Source organism: Megalobrama amblycephala, linkage group LG14, assembly GCF_018812025.1.
Source record: "Megalobrama amblycephala isolate DHTTF-2021 linkage group LG14, ASM1881202v1, whole genome shotgun sequence".
Classification (NCBI taxonomy): domain Eukaryota; kingdom Metazoa; phylum Chordata; class Actinopteri; order Cypriniformes; family Xenocyprididae; genus Megalobrama; species Megalobrama amblycephala.
The window spans coordinates 20,238,079-20,258,930 of record NC_063057.1 but is presented as its reverse complement, the minus strand read 5'-3'; the positions used below and the strand labels follow the sequence as shown (position 1 = coordinate 20,258,930).

At 38.0% G+C, this 20,852-nt stretch overlaps 1 protein-coding gene and 1 long non-coding RNA gene across 2 annotated transcripts in view; one reads left to right on the top strand and one right to left on the bottom strand.

The window, feature by feature from the left end:
• Window positions 1-20,852, bottom strand: part of LOC125245225 (thyrotropin-releasing hormone-degrading ectoenzyme-like) — a 173,209-nt gene that overhangs the window by 96,458 nt on the left and 55,899 nt on the right.
• The window catches only part of LOC125245227, a 71,964-nt gene continuing 51,555 nt past the window's right edge, over window positions 444-20,852 (top strand). Inside the window, exons 1-2 of the long non-coding RNA XR_007179460.1 lie at window positions 444-908; window positions 1,047-1,199. This is a non-coding gene — a long non-coding RNA (uncharacterized LOC125245227). The remainder of the gene's footprint in view (window positions 909-1,046; window positions 1,200-20,852) is intronic.

The window sequence follows — 20,852 nt, the reverse complement described above, 5'->3', positions numbered from 1 at the left end:
ATTTTACATTTGCATTGAATTGGTTAGGCAGCTTTACAGCATTCCGGATGGGTGTCTCAACTGTACTCGGGTACTGTTCCAACTGTACCCGACATGGGTACAGTTGGAACAAAAATGCTTCTTGTGTTTAATAATTATTAATATTTTAGTAGACAAGTAAAAGAAATGTCATATGAAAAATCACTTCTTTTCAGTCCCTAGTTTTGGTGTGCAAAAAGTGTACAAACTGTACCTGGTCTACCTAATTTAACTGGCAGCATTTCTGATCCAAGATAGTCTATCAAGTGATGTGGATTAGCCTTTATATTAATCATAGGTTTTTATCATCTAATTGCTAGAATCAATATCATTGAATTTTAAACCCAAACGTAGACACAGATATGCAGCTCTATAATCATCCCCAAACATATTTAAAATAGCTTTACTCAAGTCAGTGTATCAGTGAGACAGCAGACAGCAGTTAATCAGCTGTTTTATACGCCTCCTCCACCTCCATCAGCCCATCTCAAGAACGAGAAGAGAAGCGGTTAAACCTCTGGCGCTGTTAAATCCACGTCTTATAATCAGCCACAGAGGAAGAGGAACTGTTGAAAGCTGTAACATGATTATCCGCCGGGCTGGTGTGCGTGTTTGCCTTATTTTTGCATGTTTTATGAATTCGGCTGAATGAAAGCAGCTGCGGAGTTTTGGAGGGAAGCTGCAATCGTCACGACGACAGATTGAGCTGCAGGGCTGCGGCGGGAAAAAAGCCGCGTTAAAAGTGAACCGCTTTCAAACGCTTTACTGATAATGACGAGTCCCCATTTGGACTGTACGTTCACACACGATTAATATTTCACTTTCAAATAGAGATAATGGAGCGCGAGCTCATTCAAGAGGCAAAGAACAATGAAAACAGCAGCGCAAAGGTGAGAGACAGAAAGAGCTGCTCTATTAAATGACTTCAGAAAGTAAATTAAAAGCACACAGTGCAGGTTTAATCGGGCATTTTTAATGTTCTTTATGGGCGAGAGACTTGATGCTCTTTTAATTGGGCTTTTATACAGACTCGTACGGCAATTACACGAATGATGGTCTTGAAGAGAGAGACAAAACTACCATGGCAATCAGAGATGTACTTCAACTCATCCACCTTCCGTCAGTACTTCCAAGAAAGCCTGGTCAATACCCCCGTCTAGATACCTCAATGCCCAGAACCAGTAAGTAAATATAATAATCCTTATCAAAGTAGGCTTAACAATACTTTTTGTAAAGGAAACAAAGGGATTGTGAGGTAAATATGGACACAAATGTTAATTACTGTAACTTGAGGTACACTCTAAAAAAAAATGGTGCTATATAGTACTAAAAGTGGTTCTTTGGCTCGTAATCATAGGTGAACGACTTTAAGTGCTGTATAGCACTGGTGCTTCAGTGGTTCTTTACTGGTTCTTTGGGATGACTGAGGTGCTATATAGCACCACTACTGTATACAGAACCAGTTTAAGGCCCTGCATGGTTCTTCAGCGGTTCTTTGGGGTGGTTAAGGTGCTATATAGCACCACTGCCATATAAAGAACCTGTTAAGCCCCTTTAAAGGTTCTTTACGAGCCAAAAAAACACTGTTGGTGCTGTTCAGCACCATTTTTGTTGAAGAAATAAAATACGATATGGCACCTCTTATGGCTTCTACATAGCACCTTTAAAGATATGGTGCTACATAGTACCAAAAGTGGTTCCCCTATGATTACGAGCCAAGAACCACTTTTAGTGCTATATAGCACTTTTTTTTTTTTTAGACTTATAAGTTATATTAATCTTTTGTAACACATGTAATGGTAAATTTAATAAATCACAATAACTACCATGTTTGTTTACCGAATAATGATATTCGGAAAAACAGCACGAAAGCAAGAGTGGTTGCTTTTATACAAGTTGAGTAAACATTAAGGTCATTTTGAGAAACTTAAGGCCTGTACACACCGGGACGAATATCTCACGCATTTATCGCCAGCGTTTTTCGAGATGTTTTTTGTGTTCATACCCAAGCGATTTTCACTGGCGATGCTCAGAGTGAACGTGCAAATTCACTCCCTGTGCTTAACGGTAGTGCAAATAAACATATTTATGATATTAATAAAGTTAAAGAAGATAAAAATGCAGATATAATATGGCATATATATATATATATATATATATATATATATGGTAGTCAGAAACGGTAGTGCAAATAAGTGAAAGTGAACGGTAGTGCAAATAAACATATTTATGAAATAGACATTCTCAACTATATTTCTTGAATGTAAAAGAATAAAACAAACAGTAAAATTACAGAAATAATACACATCTATTGGTGTGGCCAAGAACTGGCAGAGCACCCATAGCGTGCGTCTCAATCAGTTCCCTAGTTCACTCGTCAGGGCACTGATCAGGGAGTCAGCCACATTCGTACATGGTACTGTATACTGATACACGACCTAGGAAGCTAGGGAGCTTGAGACGCAGGGATAGTTTATAGGGGTCTTCCTCGTCTACTAGTGCACAATGCAAGAAACCAGCGTTTAAAATAAGACCTTTATCATATTAAAAATGATAATGTTAAGAAAATTGTGTTATTCTGTAGTTATGTTTGCTGACTTGTCCTATTCCTGACCTCTAATTTTATATCAAGCTGAATCCTCCCCTATCGACTTTCTCTTCGTCGTCTTGGTATCAATGTGTGCTCGGCAAGACCGTTGTGTGCTTGAGCGCCACCAAGTCATGTTTTACTGTAAATTCAGCATCTCTAGGCACGTGAACAAAAGCACCACTCTCATTGGTCTGCCAATTTTTAACGCGGCGTGTCAAACCAAAAAAACAAACCCGAGGCGTTTTTTAAAGAATGATGCTTTTACGCCTCGCGTTTTTTGCGTCGGTGTGCACACTCACATTGGCGCCCTTTGTTTAGTCATCAGGCGTTAAACGTTGACGATAATCTCGCGCGATATTCGTCCCAGTGTGTACAGGCCTTTACATTGTAGAGTAGACACATTAATGTCTGGTACGTTGTCTGTTTTTGCTACATTAACGAAAATATGTCCAAACAAAGCAGCAGAACGTTGTGTTTGCTATTAACACACAGTATTTACATCCCAAATGCAACCTATACATTATATCCACTATACTTATGTACTCCATCCATGTAGTGTATGAATTTTATACATTTATTTTGTCATTAAACATCGGAGTCTGTACCCCCTCCCTCTGCATGAAGTGTCCAACATTCTACACTTCATTTTTTCCATTAGTTTAGTGCATAATTTAGTGCATCATTCGGGTATTTAAAGTGCACCTTTTCTTTTTGGAATTTTCTGTGTGAGTGCACTACTCACACTATTTGTACTTAAAAAAGGTCATAGAATAGTGCATAAGTACGCGAACTGGGACGCACCAAAGTCCCTTTAAAGGGCACCTATTATGCAAAATTCACTTTTACATGGTGTTTGACCATAAATGTGTGTTGGCAGTGTGTGAGCAAAACCACCCTAGAATGAGAAAAATCCACCCAGTGGTTTTTTTACAATCTCAATAATTCATAAGCACTGTCTCAGAACGCCCTGTTCTAAGATTGCTCTCACTGTGACGTAGAATTGCGCTAAGCCCCACCCACGTGGTTTGATTGACAATCTGGTTTTGGCATAGACCCCGCCCTCGGTGATCTGTCAACCATCCTCCATTGTTTCAACGACAGCCGGTAATGTCTCCTAAGAAACATAAGTGTTCTGTTGTGGGATGTAATAATGAACATAGTAGTTTTCACTTACTTCCGACATCAGAGCCACTGAAAACGCAGTGGATGGATTTTATTTCCGAAAGAAAGGCGCCACTCAAAATTCCAAAATACGTTTATGTTTGCGCGAATCATTTTTTGACTGACTGTTTTGAGAACGAGGGTCAATTCAAAGCAGGTCTTGCTTCAAAGTTAATCCTCAAGTGTGGATCGTTGCCTACTGTTCGCGATCCAACGTCACCTCCAGAAGAAGTAAGTGTATTTAATGTTTTTTGAGCAAATAGTCATTTCAGTTGATGTCAGCCAATTCAATAACAAATGCGTCTAAAGTTGTTGTCGTCGTCGTAGAATGTCTGTGTATATAATTTAAACCTTGTTTGTATAGTGTGTATCCACACGTATATATATATTTTTTAAAGATATTGTATTAAAAACTGTGTATGTTTACTTAGCAAACGTTATCACAGTATTTGTGTTTGTAGTTTCAAAAAATTGCGCGAACGTTATCACAGTGTGTGTGTGTGTGTTGCACATCCATAATTGCAAAGGGGACGCGATTAAAACTCCATAAGTACATAAATGTATCAAATAACCATTCAGAGACGTCCTGCTCCATTCTCAATTGTGTTTCTTCTGCCGGAGTCTCTTCATCATCTGGGTCTGATTCCGGTTCAAACATGTACGGCTGAATGCCATACAAAACAGCGGGTCTCTCACTCTCAGCCATTCTGCTTCTACCGACTGTTTATTGCCATAGGTATGCAAGTTACGCCCTCATCCAAAGGCAGGGCGGGGATATGCAGCTCATTTATATTTAAGGTGGTACACACCAAAACAGCTCTTTTTAAAACAGGCCCCAAAAATGACATTTTCAAATGGTTATAATAAATTAACTGTGGGGTATTTTGTGCTGAAACTTCACAAATACATTCTGGGGACACCCAAGACCAATATTACATCTTGTAAAAAGGGGCATAATAGGTGCCCTTTAAGACAAGTCATATATAATATATCTATATATAAAGTCTTTGGATCAACCTAGTAGTGGCATTCCTGAATGAATCGCGTTTTTTAACAAATCAGTTAACTGAGTGATTCAATGACTCATTCATACTTGATTCGTTCCTGAATGAATGAGTGTTTTGGAACGAATCGTTGGATAAATGAAATTCACACATAAAACAGACAATTACTGCCACCTAGGTCACTGCTCTACCTGTAAGTCATTATAATCAGGTGTATGACCTGAAATTGATATATAAAGCTCTATTGTGTTGCTGTTTTGACTTGAACATGTTCTGTTTGGCAGAAATCATGATGATGATGAAATTCCATTTCTAGCTGTTATTCACTGTTTCACATTTGCTATCTATCTTCAATAATTTCCTATCACAGGGGCATATTTTTTCTCTCTCTGATAGTTTAGAAAAGTAATAGTACAATCTCCTCAACAAGACATGATTTGAGGCATCATTTATGTACAAATAGTACAGGAAGAGATAAACGCTCCAATTCAATACACCAAGTTTGTTCAGATCAATCAAAATGAGGCTTTTGTTTCTTAACAGTTGAAGTGAAGAAATTACTTTCATATTTCACATAATCTATTCACACAAAGCCTTGTTAACAAATATCACCTTGAATCTAGAGCGCAGCTCTCCCCTCGGGCGAAGACATTTCCATACTGTAGTTATTGTACATGTCGCCTGATGTAATTATGACTCCATTAATAATTCCATAATTATACTGTATTTGTCTCAGAGGAAGCAGAGCTCTGAGGGGAAGCAACATTGAATCCCAAACCACTGAAAACACTTAATAAAGTTTCTTCATTATATTACTACACTTAATTACTACCAAGGCATCTGTGTTTGAAGTAGTTGTCCATTAACATGAGCAGCGCTACTTATTTTTTTATGCTAGTTCTATGTGTGAGGGGTTGAGGGCTGTTCATTAGCAACATGCTTATTTACAATCAACACACTGAAAATACACTGTGAGAAACGGAAATACATAAACCTGTTTACTCTGTTTATCCTGATTTACTTCACCTGAACCAGCTGCTGCAGTACAAACACGTTCAATGAGGAACCATGCTAATGCTAACTGCACCACATGGTAGCTTTGATCTTTTTGATTCACTGGACTATATAGCTAAAATATCCTTATTAAATCTTAAAAATGTGTGTATCATTAGAAACATCTGGCTTCACCATCTGACTTTTGTTTAGGAATAGAAACTTTTTTACCACGGGTGCTCAGTAGATCATAAAGACGATGCTAGTAGAGTGCACAAAACTTAAATATGCTGCTGTTAAATTTTAATAAAAATAAATATAAAAATGTCTTTCTTTCTCCTTTTAGTTTCTGTCTGAATTGCACTTGACGAGTTAATTTTGGCCAGGCAATATATTTGTTTATTGAGTTGCCATGACAACTAGGTAGCCTACTTTGCACCTTCCAATGTCTTCAGAGAACGGAGCGCAAAATTGCGAAACAAGCGACATTCGGTAGCTTACACAAATGACCAAACAATAAATCTAAAATAAATTCCAGCCATGTGGTTTTACGAAGACTTTTTTTTTTTTACTATGTTCTTTTCTAAATGCATTTTTATGATCTTCCAAACAAGTATAGCTGTTCCAAAGAAAGGAAATGTGGATTGGACACTTCACAAAAACTATGACAATGATTTCCTTGCAAAGAAGCAAATTTAGAAGATCAAAAGTGAAAAAAACTGTGAAAAACATCACTTTTTACTCGCTCAGGCCTAAAAGCAAAGGCTAACATACTGCCACAATTTTGCTTAAGAATGAACTGACTTGGGGACATTTTTCGGTCACCTAAGGACTGTCGGCAAAACACAGCTAGCAATGTCTAAACTGGTGTCAATCACCACTGACGGTGCACCTGTGATGGTCGACCGTTCAAACAGATTCATTGCCAAGTGCAAGGAGGAGAATGTTTTTCCAGATTTTCTTAATTATCATTGTATTATACACCAACAAGCTCTATATGCAGATGTTAGACGGCTAAGCAGGGGCAAATTCCTTGAAAGATTTTGCGAGCTGCTGCTTGAGATAAAGGAGCTTCTTCTATATACAAAAAAAATACAAAATACAAACAAATTGAGGATGAGCAAAGGCATTTAGATTTGGCTTTTTTGACTGAACTGACTAACATGCTGCATGAGCTAAATTTAGGGCGTTTTCACACTGGGCACGTTTGCTGCGAAACGATTGTGGTACAGTGGATTGCCATTAATTTGCTGCCCTGATTGCACTCGCTATGCGTGAATACACTGCAGGCACACTCTCGCTTGTATCTAAAGTAAATAATCAACACTATCATCCCTTACATATGTTTTATTTAACTAAATGCATTGTAATCAGCTAAAACGCATGCGCAGGTTACTTTACTTCCTGAACAGGCATGTACCTGAGTTCGTGTTGCTTTCACATTAACACGAATCGCGGCACAGTTCAAGTGCAGCCGAACTTTGACCACCTCCTTCGGGTATAGTCTAGGGTTCGGTACATACCCGTATCCGCATGACAGTTTTCACGTTACCAATTTTTCTTGCGAACCGTGCCCTGTTCCAGACTAAACTTCCAGTGTGAAAATGCTCTTAGAGCTGCAATGGAAAGAGAAGATGGTGGTCAACATGATAAGGTCTTTCAAAAAACTCACACCTAAACTGCAGTGCCACGAATTAGGGAATTTCCACAACTTTGCATTTGAACTGCATAAGCAAGGAAAGGAGCTTGCATAACTTAACAGTGAATGCTATAGACCAATTTGGTGTTTGCAAACAGCGATGACGTTTTTTATGGGCGGAGCCTACCTGGTTGCAGAAAATGACAGTTGAGCAGTAGCAGTCTATGGAAGCCACGAAATAAAAGAATTAAAAAAAAGTTAGTTTCGAGTTTATATCTCACAATTCTGACTTTTATTTCTCGCAAACCTGAGTTTATATCTCACATTTCTTACAAACAAAAACAGAATTGTGAGATATGCTCGTTATCCTGTAACTCGTTATACTCGTTTTCTGAATTGCAATTTATCCCGCAATTCTGACTTTTTTCCCCTCAGAATTGTGAAATAAACTCACAATTGCGAGTTAATGGCCGAACTGGGAGTCATAAACACGCAAATGCAAGAAAAAAAGTCAGAATTGTGAAATAAAAATTTTATAGACTATGTTTAAAAGTTATCTATGTAAAATGTTATAGGTTTAAATATTATTTCATGCTGTAACTGCTATGTATGTATGTCCTCTGAACTGCATATGTGAATATTGTAATAATATGTAGACTTACTGTTTACATCAAATTCCTGCTTTAATAGTAGACTAATCCTTGCAGGTGTCATCAGTGCAGTCTGTTTCAACGATGGTTTTCTTTAAAAATGAAGACTATATTTTTTTGCATTCCGATTCCAACATCCAGAGGCACAACAAAACGTTTTTCTCTTATTCTGTGGATTTTGCACATTTTCCTCCAATTGCTACCGCTATTTTTCTGCAACCACTATGCGCGCGCAGCTGCAAGTGACGTAATTGTGACGTCTGCTCTAAAGAGGTCTATTGAGCAGGTTAAGTTTGACTTTGACTTTGCTTTGCTGAGGGCCAGTCACTACATTCATGTGCTTTCCACTTGGAGATGAGGATGAGGTTGATTCCCTGGCCTCAGACATGGAAAAGCTGTTTCAGATGAACCCATCAGCATTGGAGAAGGATATTTTAGTACTGCAGACTGACATTCAGGTGAGGGCGAGGGCATCTTATGGACAGTTTTTAAACTTTCTTGCAGAAGACAAGTATCCAAATACCAGAAAATGTGCCACCTTATTGACTGCACTGTTTGGCCCAACTTACTTATGTGAATCAGCCTTTTCTCACATGAAGATTATTAAATCAACCGGTCCACCATGACTAATGACAATTTTGAGGCCTGCTAAAAGCAGCTACTGCCCAGATTATGCAAAACTGTCTGATTCCATTTAGTGCAAGTCATCAGAAAAAGGTACATGCCCTGGCTAATGTAATCTTTTGTTCTGTGGGTGTTTTGATTTTTTAATATAAAAATTTAATGATATCAGCGTTAAACAGTATTACTTATTTATTTTTTAATTAAATAGAAGATGAAGTTCATGTTGCATCCCTGCTTTATACCAACAGTCATGGCTGAGAGGATAGCATCTCTCCTATTAAACCAGCCAAAAAGTTCTCAATAGCCCTGAAACAGCAATAGAAAACATTCAATCCAGCATTAGCACGGTCAACGCTTTAGGCTGTAAACACTTCAGCTGTTAATGCTATAAGCTCTGTCTTGTTTCTTCTGTTTTATAACTCAGATAAGAGTTTAACTGGCCTGACTGCAGTGCTGGGCTCTTGTAGTGTGAGTCTGTTTAGCATGTTGAACTGATGTAATGTGATGTGATGAAGGTCTGTGGGGACGACTGACAGAGCAGTTGTTCACTTTCACACACTCTATCGTCATAGTTTCACCTTCAACAGTGTTACAGGATTACAGTATTGACAGAACATTCATCAGTGGATTAAACCAATTAGGAAATAGATGTACATGAAAGTGCCCTAAACTGAGATAAATGAGTGTATAAAGTATTTCACTTGCTATTTGACATTTTGATGTTTCAGTCTTGTCTAGTGCAATTCCCACAGATCTGTCCTTTGATTTTCCAGAACTTTCTGTGCCTGCGTTTTTCAACATCCAGCTTTCAATTGTGGTTTTCAAGTCTGTGCCTGATTTCATGAGTTCACACTAAAACAATAGAAAAAAAGTATGTGTTTTTGGTGTGCTGTCCGAGGGGACAACTCCGTATCCTTGGGAATAGGATAGTAACCAGGCAAGTGTGAGGAGACGGGGTGGTGGAGGGATGCAGAAAACTGTCAAGGAACGTTGGTGAGTTGGCTATGTGTATATATATATATATATATATATATATATATATATATATATATATATATATATATATAGGCCTCCTCTCATACTGATTGGATAGGCAATTTGAACGTGTTCCTCCCGAACTTTGTTAATAAAACATCATTTAGAATTCATTTCTGTTTTGTATTTCTGACTACAATGAACACTTGTTATATTTTCTTCATGTTCTCAGCTGGACATTTTGTCAGTAGCTTGATTTCTGTAACCCTGCCTATACAGTGAAGTCTTGTTCCACATAGCTGCATATTAAACAGCATTTAATATTTCATGTATTTTCTTGTAGAACATGTATTTTCTGAATGGCTTGGGAACAGATACTGTAAATTACTATTTAGGGCTGCAAGATATTAAGGGGGGGGATGTAATGCTATTTCATGCATTCTGTCTTATTTACACTGTTAAAGAGTTGGATTCTCATGCTAAACATGGCCAAAGTTTCAAAACACGAGTTGGACGTATGACGGAGAATTTCTGTGCCAAATATACTACTTCCGGTTGTGGACATCTTTCGCCAAATTTTTTTTGAGTATGGCCTTTGTCACGTAATAAAGGGTGGAATTCCTTGTATAGGCACTTCTCCCTGATAAGCATGCGCACACACACCACCCAGAGGAAGAGCAAGAGCACAACCATCAACGCACTTTGTTCGAGATATGGAAGCCGAGAGATTTTTCAACAATGGCTGTGTCCCAATTCAGGAGCTGCTCCCTTTGAAGGCTGCATACGTCATTGAGGCAGTCTCATTTAAGAAAAATAACTGTTATATTGCAAAGTAAGAAAGAAATTACAGTATTTTACACCTCACAATGAATATCAGTCAATTTTATTACGGTTACTTTTCTTAAATATGACATCCTTGATGAAGTATTCAGCCTTCAAATGCGATCTCCGGAGGACGCAGCCTCCGAAATGAGATGCAGCTCCTGTCACCAAAGGAGTGTGTTTTTGGTTGTGAGGGAAAGATGACCTTTTTCAGCTTCCCAAAGAGGAAACAGTGGATGAAGTTTGTTTTTCCAGGGCAGCAACGGAGTTGTGCACGAATGTTTGTTTGTTCCTGGAATTTCGGTGATGAATGCTTTGTAAACAAGTCCCAGTTCGGCACTGGATTTGCAGATCGTGGGCGGTGAGTAAAGCTGCATCAGATGTCTGTGTTTTGTAGGCAATCGGTGCGCAAGTGCGTAAAATGTAAACAACATGAACGTTTTTGTTCCCTTTTTATTTATAATGATGTCGCAGCTTGCAGACGATGTCTACGCAAAAGTGTAATGCGTGCGCTTGTGACTCTTTAGCTCTGCCCACGGCAGGCACGCCTCTAGGAGCTCAGCTTTTTTCAGAAAGACTCAGTACAGCGTATCATATTTATAAAAGATAGATAAAACTATAAACATTTTCAGAGATATGAAGGATGCACTACTACTCTATAGGTACTCAAGATTAACATGAGATTGGCAGAAACTGTGTGTGATACCCCCCTTTAAAGATAAAAGCAGTATATTATGTAGGGTGACCACCTGGTTATTGCTCTGTTGCAGGATGTAGATGATATTTTGGGGGTCATGTGTGAGAGAGATAAATTTATTACCATTATACTAAGTAAATATATATTTTACCGGCTCTCTGACTGGCCCAGTTTCCCCAGATTCGAGTGATACAGTGTTATTTATTCCACAGGACCTATTCAGTCTGCTAAATACATATAATGAACAGGCTAGTAGATATTAATCATATTTTATACTAAAATAAATTTCCTTAAAAGTTTTTCTTTATTGGACTATGCAAACATTAAATGTGTTTTACCGGATTCAGTACAATCAATTGAAATTATATTATATTTATATATTATATTTATTTAAAAAAAAAAAAAAAAGAGAGAAAATTATATAACCAACATTATTTTTATATAATGGCAATAATAAAAACATTCTTTCTGGGAAAAGAAAGCTTCTAAAACTTATTTTACTGTAACATTACACACAAAAAAAAGTAATGTCACAAATATGACAGTGTCATCAATGTGAACAAACAAAAAAAAAATCAATACCACCAACTCTTTGCTAAGTTTGTTAATGTATTGTTATATCAGTCTGAAAACTTAACATAAAGAACATCCAGTTAAACAAAAACGACAGAAACTGAGTTTACCGCTTTGCCTGCCTCTCAGGCTACGTTCAGACTGATTTTTGTGCACTTCCAATTGAGATCTGATCAGATTTAGCAAATGTGAAAAAAGTAGAAATGAAATGCACATGAAATGCGTTTTTTTACAAATCTGTTTCAAGCTACATTCATAAGTCTGACTGCTCTGCGGTGTGTTTCCCAAAGCCAACTATAGTTGCAAGTTCCGTTGTTACCAATAGAGTTCAATGAAACTTGCGACCATAGTTGGATAACTATGGTTTTAGGAAATATGTGTATAATATATATATATATATATATATATATATATATATATATATATATATACACACATATTTCCTAACACCATAGTTATCCAACTATGGTCGCAAGTTTCATTGAACTCTATTGGCATATATATATATATATATATATATATATATATATATATATATATATATATATATATTCCGAAAATATACATATATTGTCTTGACTATTCTGTGTCAACTTAAAACTTTGCGTAACTTTACAATGTGTTTATATTACTAAGTTATTGTAAGCCATTGCATTATACATATCATGATTTGTACATTTACAATATGTCAATAATTTCTACATATTTTGTACAGCCCTATTCATGTTAGGACACAGAATTGTGCTTTATTCGTCAGAGGTGCTGTTGTGATTCTGGTCTGCATTTAGAACAGATTCAGAGAGTTTCGTCAGTTGCTGATCAAAAGGACTTTCATGTTGAGATGTTCCAGTGGTTTCTATTGAGGTAAATCATGAAGGCTTGATCTGAAATGTTTCCAGAACTTAAAGTCTCTCACCTGGATATTAATTTTCAGAATTATCTGCCCAATTTGCATTGATTTTCTTGTTTCTGCATGTGGCGACTCAGTTTGCAGTTTGCCGTAATTGGTGCAGTTTTGCTGGCTAATTGGGCCACAAAATTCAGTTCAGTATGAAGCTGTTTGACTGAATCACGCTGTTGAATAAATTGCAACAGACCTAAAATTACTGTTTTTATTTCAGACAAATGAAATATGTGCTCTTGTGGCTTTTTCTCGTATTAAAGGCACACTGTGACTTCCTGATTAAGCCTTGTTAAGGTTTAGGTGGGTTTGTTGTGTTCATTTTTGCACAGTTTGTGCTTCCTACATTCACCTGGACTCCATAGTCCTCACATATTCCTTTCATTCTCAGTCATCTTTGTTCTTACTTCCTGCACCTGGTTCAAACAGCACTGAATTTTAACTCCCAATGCAGCATACACTGCGCTCCAAATTATTATGCAAGTGACATATCAGTAAGATTTCAGTACAATAAACATTCAGATTTTAGTTTTTCTAAGAAAATGTTTGTTTGTTTGTTTATTTTTAGATGTCACTGTAAATGTTTCTCTTTGTGAGATTTGGTTAGTGGTGGCTAAATTGCATCTTTACGCACAACTGCCAGCCTGCATGGAGAGCTTCTTGAGACTCCAGAGACACCAGCAGCTTCACATACCTGTTTGCTGCTCAACACTGTTTTTTTTTTTGCTCCTTTAATACAATTAGTTTTTTTGACAGGAACTTTCATTAATAAGCCTTTATCTGACTGAATTCTGCTGTGCTCTAAATCACTCACAAATCTTATGATAATTCGATAACCTCCATTCAGTTTCACACAATATTAGTTGTTTTCATGCCTTTTGCACAACATTGCACCATTTCATGCTTTTCATCTTCAGAAAGATCTTTCTTCATCCCATATTGCATAAGAACTGTGACTTGCTTAATAATGTGGAACAACCTCTAAGTAGGGTTTCCACAGACCTGGCAAATTATTTTGTCTGAGATACCAGTTATCTAAAAAGACATGGATAAATAAACAAACAAACATTTTCTTTGAAAAACTAAAATCTAAATGTTTATTGTACTGAAATCTTACTGATATGTCACTTGCATAATAATTTGAAACGCAGTGTAGAGAAGTCAATACAGGGTCACGACTCCTGATTATCAGTTTCTTAGTCTTCAGAGACACACTCAAACTACACAGAAACCAACAAAAATTATCTTTTAAAATATCCTGAAACAGTGAACAGCAGAATGTCGACCCTCATTTACCACTGACTTTCATTAAGCTCAGGAGCATATGAAGATGAATTTGAGGAGAGAAGGAAGCATTTGGGTCTCTGTGTGTGTGTTCATGGTAAAGTGGAGAGACTCGTTCTCGGTCCACAGCACCCCTGACGCCCTGCGGTCTGCTCTCACATCTGAGCTCTTAACACAGGCAGCGGGGCAGAAGAGAGCAGCCCTTCATGGAGCTGCAGTGGTGCCTGAGGACAAAAGCCTCCAGAGAGGGTCAAACAGATGCTCTCAGCCCATCTCATTATCACACAGTTCACTCCACCTCTCCATGAAGCTCTGTGCTCATCATTCACTAAAGATTCAGTGTTTTCCCTCTGTTATCTCAAACTATCAGAACTGCATCTGAACATTTACTCCCCCTTAACAAGACAGCTGTTGCTGTAAATTATTTTGTTAATACTGACAACCAATAAAACATTCAAGATTAGATTTCTGAAAACTGTTTGGAGTCAAACTGCTACACTATAGCAATAGTATTATACAATTGTACGGCTCAGAGTTGCTCGTTCATAGCTCAAGAGTCCTAATGGAGTACTAGATCTGTTTTATTTAGACTAGCCTCAGAAAACCCATTGGGAGACCTAAAAATAAACACAAATGAAACAATGTTGATGTGAAAGAAGAGTATAGAGCTATTAAAAGAATGTGGACAGCAGCTCTGATCTTTAGGTCTTATTAAACGAGAAATGTTTGAGTTCATATTGAGATTTTTGACTTTTGATTGCAGACTGGCACTATTTATGGGCAAATCTGAGCACAGTTTGAGACATTATTGAGATCTTTTCTAAAAAGTAAGAAGAGCAGGAAACTGAAGAAAACCTTTATTTTCTGTAAGGATTTGTCTTCTCTCAGTCACTGAGGTTTGTGTTCCTCATGAAACATAATGTCCTGTCCGTTTCATAACCCTTTTTTATTTAGTGCCCAACATCTGTGAGCGTTCCTCACACTTACACATTCCCGGTCTCTCTCCTCACAGTGGATCAAACCCACAGCGTTCCCATTCTTAATCTGATAACACAATCAATCGCAATTTCAGCCAGTGAGAGCCACTATAAGCACTATTACGGCTCCAGCTGGAGCGTCCCGCTAGTATCAGCTCTCTCTAATGATGTCTGCGGCCCATTCTGCTCTTCCACAAATCACAGCTCCTGAAATGGAGAGAAGTCTTTAGAGGCAAGAGGCAATAACAGTGAGAAGTGGTCAAATTCAGGTGCTCACTACAAATCAGAGCAGCACCGGAGCACAACGGAGGGACACAAACATTTTTTTTTCCTTCTCGGTTCCCGGGAGAGAGTGTTCAGACAGGCCGGGTGGAATTATTATGACACAGATCAGTGAGCTACAGACATTGTCCTGAAACACTCCAGCAGTTTTCTGCTCTCCATTTGCTATTCGTCTTTATCAGTAATTGGAAGAGGAGGAAAGGCGAAGCTGCTTGTTATTGGACTTTTTGTCTCTTTGCTGACGTCAGGATGGAAAGTGTACGAGCGGCAGAAATCGAAAAAATATTCAAAACCGTGAACTTGCACTTTAATATGTGCGACTGTGAAATTATCAGCAGAGACTGCTGGGAAGACACAGCATATTTAGCAAAGCGTCAAGGGACTGTTGAACAGAAAGTAAAAGAGTTTCTCAGTGTCTCTGAGAAAATTCCCTCAGTTCTAGTAAACTATTAAACTGCATCGTCAGGCGCTTCCACAGCAGCTTGTTCAGACGAAAACACACAGTGTGCTACAGGAAACGTATTGTAGGGATAATTAATAGTTGCTTTTCTTTTGGTACTTCCTGAAAAAGTCCATGAAAAACAATGTGCTGTTTTGTCAAAAGCTGAAATGTTACAGAAACCATGCTAGTTTAAAAATGTGAGTTGAAGCAACATATTGTTTGTTTGGCTGCTTCATTTTTCTCTTCCTCATGGCACAGCATTTTCCTTTCTTCTTTTATTCCTGCCAAACTTGGTCTTAATTCACAAAGACTCGCCCCCCCCTTAGTTACTGTTGCTACGTCCGACAAGCCATGGCACTCTCACGCCACACGTCATGTTTTCCTGCAGTGAAAATACAATGCGGAGCAAAGAGGACACTGACATTGCGCCAACAGACAAGACAGAGCAGGTTACTTTTGGTATGAAACAAAGTCTCAGCTTTTTAAATGTTTTTAAGAAATTCGAACAATAAATACCGCTTTGTGTCTCTTTAATGTGTCATGAACTATCACTGTAGCACCTCAGTTTAGGGATGCACCGGTATCAGGCCCGATACGAAGCTCATGTACTTGTACTCGTACTCGTAAAAATACCCCTGATACCAAAGACCAATACATCACGTGACGTAACTGACAGAATTTTCCGTGCACAGAGACACCGGCGGCAGCAACAGAAACAATGTCAGCCTCAGGGGTGTGAAAATACTTCAAAATTAATGATGACAACCCACACTTTGCGAACTGCATGTGAAGGCGGGATAGGTGGAATCATGCTGAATGTTACAGACCAGAAGCGCTCTCTCGTGCTCGCTCTCTCTCTCTTTATGTGCTTTAAGTTTGTGACAAGCACATAAAAATAATTACTTAATAAAGAAGCTGTCATGACATTCATTAATTTCACTGTGTTGTGCTTGGAAAACTGCCACATCAAACAATAAAAAAAAGAAATTAATAAATGTATATAGGCATCGGTATCGGCGAGTACCAGAAAAAAGTATCGGTACTCGTACTCGGTCCTTAAAAAAATGGTATCGGTGCATCCCTACCTCAGTTCAAGCTGAATATGAATCGATCATCTCTTCTTACTAGTTACAGCACAAAATAAACATGAATGAACATCAGAAGGTATGTTGTTTCAACCACGGAAAGATGTCATTACACTCCATTTTTCAAGTTCAAGTCCACCAGCGTTAATCTATTAACTCCCCTGTCTGGTTTGTTTGTGGGACAGAATGGTGGATTCGGCATTATGATTGGTCAGATCACATGTCAATCAAACTCCAGGCGAAGGGTGAATTGATCCTAAAACATTCATACACCCAAAACATTCTCACATCAAAATAAATGTAGCAAATGTAGAGGAAAACAGGCCAGATTGTTATTTTGCTCTGACCACCAGAAGTCACGATATATAAAAGCAATAAGCCCCGTGAAGCCATGGTTTACAGTGAATTTATAACAGCTAAGGGGCATTGTTAGGCGCGACGCGGAGTGCCTAAAACCCCCTTAGCTGTTATAAATTCACTGTAAACCATGGCTTCACGGGGCTTATTGCTTTTATATAACGGTAACCACACAATACAAATATTAAAGCCAAAAAATATGTATCAATGTAAGTAAAATCATTAAAAGCCTTCCTTCCGCTAGAAAAAAAATCCCTGACCATGAACAGCAACAGAAGTTACATTTATTACATGATCAGATGGTGGCAAAGATTGTCTTTATGAGCGAGTCACTCAGTCCCAAAGACTTTTATATTGAAACTTGTTGCGAACATGAAACAAGACGCAACTGACAAATGCTTTGACTAGCGCTGTCATTGTCAGCAGGGCACGGGAAATCCCATTAAATGTTAAAAGGACAAGATCGCAGCAGACATTCAAACAGATTTTGTATTAAGAACATAGGACTGACCTGAAGGAAAATGCTAAATCTGAATGGTAATACACTCGGTCACTCGGTATCTTTCTCACAATACTCTTCTATATAATGCAGTAAGCTTCAATGAACAAAATCAATAGAGAACAAACATATGTTTATGTTGCTAAGAATGATTGCTAAGACAGACGCAGCAACATACACATTCAGTAGTGCAGCGATACTTATGTAATGCAGTCAGCTGTATGTTTTCAGGAATTTTACAACGGCTTTGAACGCGGCTCAACCAATCAGAATCAAGGGCCAGAACTATCCATTTTATAAACAGATTTTTACATTTTCAAGAAAAATGAGTGATATATGAGTTAAATTTGTAACCATGATGCTTGTAGCTAAACTGTCCTGAATGATTAGAATGTTGCAGTGTGGTTGCTAATATGTTCTGCATTCTGCTAGCATTTTGCTATGCATTTGCTAAAGTGTTTTGAGATTTTGTTAGCATATTTCTGTAGTAGCTTATCAAACAGCACCCAAGTAGTGGTGAGGCAATGTTTCTGGGGATTTCAACACCCTAAATTTTGGCACACAAATTTTGGCCACAACAACACAAACACCTCATTAGCACTTGGTAGGTAACTAGTTTCCACAGTGTCTACTCTAACCTCACGATTGACCTTTGGTTAAATGTCAGTGTTGATATTAGAGGAAACAACATACAACAGAAGCATTTAATACGGCTTGTTTATTCCACAGAAACCAGGTCAAATTTGTTTCTGGAAACTATTGCTGATTCATCTTAGCATTTAATCCCACCAAGTGAGATATTGGATGTGAGCATGTCAATGGCCATTAAGTTTAGTGTCTGCTGGTGCTTCTTCATTTAAAAGCAGGTCTGAGATCAGATCCATCATTATAGAGACTCTCAAACCCACAACACTTCAGTAAAGATGAACACTCAACTATGAGAGCTAAACTATAGAGGTTAAAGCATCTTCATCTCATCAGGGTGAACAATATGTTAAATATAAAAATTAAATACGTTAAACATTTTTAATGATGAAAAACAAGATCATTGATAATAACCTGCTCATGGATGAAGATTTTGCTTATATATCATCAGTTCTTCATGTAAAACATTAAAGGGACATTTTCTGCACGTTTCTAGCATTTTGTTTTCTCTGAAGTCTATGAAGTCCTAATGTCATTTATTCATTCAGTAGTTCACACTGTTATATATCAGAGAAAATATGTAAATTTGGACAGTCATGCACTAATGAGCTCATGATCGTGATGCCATAACAATAATCATAACGATTGATTGCCATTTCAATAAATGATCTTGATGAACTGAGGTTTTATGGTCATTAACCCCAAACTCGTCAAAGATGATTGACAATTAGCATATGGTTTGGATTGGATTGGCGGTATGTTTCTGGGTAAGAACTCCCTGCCCATCCATGCAGACTAGTATGCATAACAGCAGGGGAGTTTGGGAAGTTATCAAATGTTCAGAATGTCAAAATCTACCAGTGGAGATTCTCACTGTATCTGAAGTGTCTCAAAGATGCTGAAATCTTCACTTTGTTTTGATTTTGTACATGTGGAAGCAGATTCAATACATTCGGCTGTGGGAAAACTCCCGAGCATGAAGCAGAAGCTTCAATACCGTCCTCACACACCCAGTGTCGTGTTCGTGTGTGTGTTCAGTTGACATCATAAGTGCTGAGACCCTCCTCTCCTCAACAAAGTTTTCCTCCTTTCCGGAGACTGTTTGATCATGAACTTAAACTTTTTCACTTTTTCAAGTCAAAGATAAAAAATAGTGAGAAACATTTCCCTTCCTTTAACTTCCTTTTCTCTCTCTAAAATAGAAAATATAGAAGTTTAGGGAAATTCTCAGTAGTTTGGTGTGTTTTGGTCATAATTGTTGATTTTAGACTTTTCTTTATTGAATTCAGTCACTCTCCCAAATGAACTAGCCAGTGTTGATTTTTGTCTTCAGATCTGCAATCTCAGGGGAAGTTGTGACGTGACCTCTGCCAGTCGAGAGCTGTCATTTTCCAGAGAGTTTCAGACTGGTCAGTCATTTGGCTCTGGTTTCTGTGTTTTGTCACATCTTTCAGAAATGTCACATTGTTAAAAATAGAATGAAAAGCAAAATGCAGCATTGAGATGCTTTTCCCGACAGACGCTGCCAAACTGACACATTCAGCACTGCACTGAGAGCAGAAAGTGAAAGCAGAGAGGAAACTTCACTTCACTAAAATGTATTTGAATGTTAACTTAGCTGCATCCTGATTTAATCACAACTAAAATTTCAGTAGCTTTGAGAAATGTGTATTCATGCTTCTAGTTTCCCACATGGACACTTCTTAGGCGAGGACAAAATTACCCAAAACTACAGTGAACAAACTGTTGTATTGTTCAGTTATCTGTCTGTCCAGATACAGTAAAGCATAACAATAATTTCAAAACATCAAAAAAATAACTATTAAAGTCTACCTGTAGTTAATAATTCTATCTTGGATCACCAAAATGACATCATTAAAGATTTTTTTGATGAAAAAAAATCGTCATGCCTTAAAGGATTAGTTCACTTTTAAATAAACTTTTGCTGATAATTTACTCACCCCCATGTCATCCAAGATGTTCATGTCTTTCTTTCTTCAGTCGAAAAGAAATTAAGGTTTTTGATGAAAACATTCCAGGATTTTTCTCCTTATAATGGACTTCAATGGAGCCCAAAAGGTTGAAGGTCCAAAAGACAGTTACAGTACAGCTTCAAAGGGCTTTAGATGATACCAGATGATGAATAAGGGCCTTATCTAGCAAAACGATCGGTCATTTTAAAAAAAAAAAATAAAAAAGTTTAAGTTTTATAAGCACAAATGCTCGCCTTGCTCTGTCCTGAGATGCGCGTTTGTGACGTCACGTAATACGCAATTACGTTGAAAAGGTCACGCTTGACGTAGGCGGAAGTAGCAGCACAGGGTGAAGTCAGTATGTACATTAAGGACGATTTGAGAGAAATATAATACACATTTAATGTAAAACAATGTACATGGCGCTCTGTGGCGTGGCAGGATTTTGAACAGCTTCCTGAGTCGTAGCTGGGCGCCCCGGACAGGCGCCGAATGTCGCCGCCGGTGTGCGTACACTCATAGAAAACAATGCGTTCGAATTTTAAAGACGTGGCGCGCCGCTGAGCTTCGCGTCCGGTGTGCGACCCCCTTAAAACGTTGTTGCTCAGTAACGATGGAAATCCATTTTGTCCGGTAATGGAGCGAGATGGAAACAGGGACT